The 4,366-nt window shown below is 31.7% G+C and overlaps 1 pseudogene; it reads left to right on the top strand.

Annotated features, from left to right (window-relative positions):
- Nucleotides 1-2,609: 2,609 nt before the first annotated feature.
- On the top strand, nt 2,610-3,835 carry LOC104760439 (putative F-box/FBD/LRR-repeat protein At5g44950 pseudogene; annotated as a pseudogene).
- Nucleotides 3,836-4,366: the final 531 nt, after the last annotated feature.

Below are 4,366 nucleotides of genomic sequence, written 5' to 3'. Positions count from 1 at the left end.
CCATTACATTGAAAAGAGAGTCTCGGAGTGGAGTTCAACATCTAGATGTTTGGACGAAAAGCCTTGTGGTGCTATATATTTCATGCCTAAGTATGTTTACGTGAGCTAAACATTGGTGTGTTTGAAGCTCGTAAACAGATGTTAAACTCCAACTTTTTAAAACCAGTTTTTATTATTTTTGTTGGTATAATTTCCGCAGAACTATCCTGTTTTACCAAAGCCAAAGCAGATTAAGCTTATCAAAGGTTCACGGGGTTTGGAATCAACATTCACCAGTCCTCAAAAAACTTATCTAAGTTTCACATGTTCTTCTATTTCTATAGAGCTAGAGAGCTACAACAAGCTTCTTACATCCACAAAGCTTTCTCGCAAGTACTCATCTTACTTCTGTTTGGATTGTTTTAACCATTAATTGATCTTATATGCTTTTACGGCTTATCTTTCATTGATTTCAATCTCAGTTTCATGGAGCATAGTGATGATATTTGCATTGCGTTGTAGTCTTTGTAGTTAGATTTTTCACACTGAAAAACGGGTTGTTGGAGAAGAAAATTAGAATGCATATAACATACACTAATAAGATAGAAGAAACTCAGGAAATTATCGGTTAACTTCTTAACAGAATCTTAACTCTTTAGCAAACTCTCTCATAATTTTTTCATATATACGGGTCTTAATATCAATTAGAGCCAGAGAACTACAAGAAGCTTCTCAAGAAACTGACTATAAGTTTCACACGTTCCTCTACGAAGAATCAATTAGAGCCAGAGAGCTACAAGAAGCTTATTACATCCACAAAGCATTCTCCCAAGTTATCATCGAGTGACATGCAGCCCATGATGGTGCAGTTTAGGACATTGAACATTAGAGTATAAATTATCTGTTCTCATGAGAAAATCACATATAGAATAACCCACAAATGCTTTTTGAATTGAACATTAAAAATCACATTTATATCTTCTCTTGAATCAAGAGCTTTCATACATTTGATTGTGTGTTCTGTATGCAATTAAATGCTACTTATCTTGGAACTGATTTAGGATTTATCAATAGTTTTGCAAAGGAAGGTTCCAGATATGTTGAATCAACTAAGCGAAACCTACATAACAGAAGCTTCGGGATTATGGATGAGATTCATTTGTTTTTATTTAGGTTTCTTCTTTTCGTGAGAAACCAATGTTGAAACGCTCAAGTTGGAAAAAGACTTTTGATTGAAGGAAGCCAAAAATGAACCTAACCAATATGCATCATTAATTATAAGTTTCATGAGTTTAATACTTTAATGACGTAATCACTGAGCTGCTTATTTATATGGCTTCTTTAAGTCGAATTGTCTCAATTCATGATTTTGACAACGCCAAATTGATAAGATTGGCAGGATTTTATCCAGAGAAATTTAGTTTCAGGGATGGTTTATCTCTTGAGCAACAACTCTAATCTACATTGACAATATACACGAAAATAAACGATTCAAGAATTTGAAGAATCTTTCTCGTTTTAACACAAAGAAGGTCTAGCATATGATCATCTCTCAGCCTACTCTAGAGATATGTATATGTATATATACCCTCATGCACCTTTCTAATTTTAAACCAATCAAATAATACCACATCATATTAAATAAAATAGATATTAATAAATATTTTTAAAAATTATTAACTAAAAACTGAAATATATTAATTTAAATAAATCCAAACTGACACATAATCTCGTTTAATTATAAAATCTAAACTTTAATTTTCTTTTATAAACTCAAACCAATATATAACTTCGTTTAGTTATAAAATTTAAACTCTAATTTTTATTTGTTAACCTAAACCGATATGTATAATCTAAACTCTAATTCTCATTTGTGAACTCAAACCGACATATAATTTTGTTTAATTATAAAATCTAAATCCTAACCCCCTTTAATTTATTAAATCCAAAAATAAACCATATTTTTTCTTATAAACCAAAACTCACATATCATATCATCTCTATATAAGTAAAAGAGAAGTACAAAATTGTTTTCGGGTCGGGTCAATTTTGCCAAAATAACCCGAAATTAAGGGATTTGGTTTCGGGTGAAAAATACTCGCGGCGTTATAAATGGGTTATCTAGTTATTTATTTTATAACCAAGATGACTAACATATATTTATAGGTAGACATATACATGTTACTCGATTAGGGTAGATTTTAAGATATATTCTCCTAATTTTTGAAATATTAACCATAATTAATTTGGTAATGAAATCTTGAAAAGAAATATTTTTGGATTTTTGTTAATTTAGTATAGTAATTAGTGAGATTTTCGATTTTTCAATCAATTAGGTGACTAAAATTTTGGTACACGATTTGAAAGAAAATATCTTTTTAACTAAATGAGAATACCATAATTGTGTAGTTAATGTTCCAAAATTGTGTAGTAAATTGTCTAGATTAAAAAAAAAAAAGAATCTCTACAGAGCAATCACGGACCTTGTAAAAGAAGGGACTAGACTTAAACAGCCCTGTCTTAAACAAATATGGGACCTCTGTCAAATTCTTAAAAAATTTAGAAACCTTTAATAAATTTTTTTTTTTTGAAAAAATTGGACCCTTTTGCTTAAAGAATTTTTTTAATATTTGGAATGCACCCATGGCATTTGCCTACTCTGCCATGGGGTAGAGACGGCCCTGGACTTAAACTCCGATGACTTCCCTTTTCCTTACAGAGATAACATCTACAACGTCACCGAAAGATTTCTTGAGTTTAACAGTGAGTCACGCCTTCAAAAGTTCAAGATTAAGAATAATCACGGCAGATACAATGTGTGTAGCGAGAGACTGAAGGAGTGGATCGCCATAGCGGTTGATAGAGAGATTCAACATCTAGATGTTGAGACCAAGAATCCTCTGTATCTCAAAGATTTTATGCCTATGAACATTTATAAGAGCAAGACACTGGTGTCTTTAAAGCTTGTATACGTAGGGATGAATGACCCTGCAGAGTTTAGTGTTTCTCTACCTTGTCTCAAGATCATGCATCTAGAAAACGTTTGGTACCGTAATGGTTGTCCTTTGATTGTGGAGAAGCTCATCTCAGGGTGTCCTGTTCTTGAAGATCTTACCTTGGTAAGGATTCATGATGAGGGTCTACAAGCTCTGCCTCTTCTACGTGTGAGTTCTCCAACTCTGAAGATCTTCCGTTTAATGTTTGATTTAGAGATGTCTACTAAATCTATATTGGTTAAGATTGATGCTCCAAAACTCATGCATATGAGTTTTAGAGATAGGCGGTTTGATCGAATCATGGTAAAGAATCTGAGTTCATTGCTCAAGATAGACCTTGATACTGAATTCGGTGGCAGTTCTTTTGATGATTTAAGGAAGAGATATATCGTCCGTGATTTTCTCACCGGTATTTCGACTGTGAGACATATGGTCATCTCTCAACGTACTCTAGAGGTAAATAATGTTCTCTGTAATGCATGATCATATGTAACAGTTTAGTTATTTATTGGAAAGATTCTCACATATATGTATCCTCTGCTTTCTTCTTGCAGGTCATACATCGTTATTCAAAACAGGAACCAGTTCCTAAATTCCATCACCTATCTCATCTGAAGGCTGCGTTCTCGAGCTCATCGTTACAAATATTACCAGCCTTTCTTGAGAGCTGCCCAAATCTGAAAAAACTCGTCATGGTAAGAATCTGTTTTGATTTTTGATTTGGTAAAGTAATATCATTGTTGACATATATTATAAGCTGATCAGCTCGTTTTATTTCGCAGGACTTGTCTGTTTCAGCGGAGCCAGAGCAAACTGATCTTACCGACGTGCCTGGCACTACAAAAAACAGCTTATGTTAAATCACTTAAATTGAATCATAAAACTAAATGATAGTATATTAAATTATTTATTTATAATTGATAGAAAAATTAAAATGTAACATCAGTTGCAATAACCAATGCCGTTATTAATTTGTGTCCCATCAATTGATTAAAACTGATGCAAAACTAAATTAATTTGTATCAATTTTACATATTGATAAAAATTTACATCACTTCAATAATTGATATATTTATCAATTTATATTAACATCATTTAAGAAAATGATATATGATTTACATCACTTAAAAGTGATGCTGATTAAATTATACTAATTACATCCAAACAAAACTGTATCGGTTCTTAACTTCCTATAAAACTGGTAGTTTAGCATCAGTTTTTTAGTGACTTCATATCACTTTTATTTTTAATTGCGGAACCAAAAAAAAAATCTCTTTTTTTTTCAATTTTTTTTTAAATGGGCGTCAGTTTTTTGGTTTTTACCTCAATAATACCATAATTCAAGATATTGTTGAAAACAAAATATTCATTTTCCCCACTATTAAGTGAAT

The sequence above is a fragment of the Camelina sativa genome, chromosome 18, assembly GCF_030686135.1.
Source record: "Camelina sativa cultivar CO46 ecotype springtype chromosome 18, ASM3068613v1".
Taxonomy (NCBI): domain Eukaryota; kingdom Viridiplantae; phylum Streptophyta; class Magnoliopsida; order Brassicales; family Brassicaceae; genus Camelina; species Camelina sativa.
This window is presented reverse-complemented; position numbering and strand designations above follow the sequence as displayed.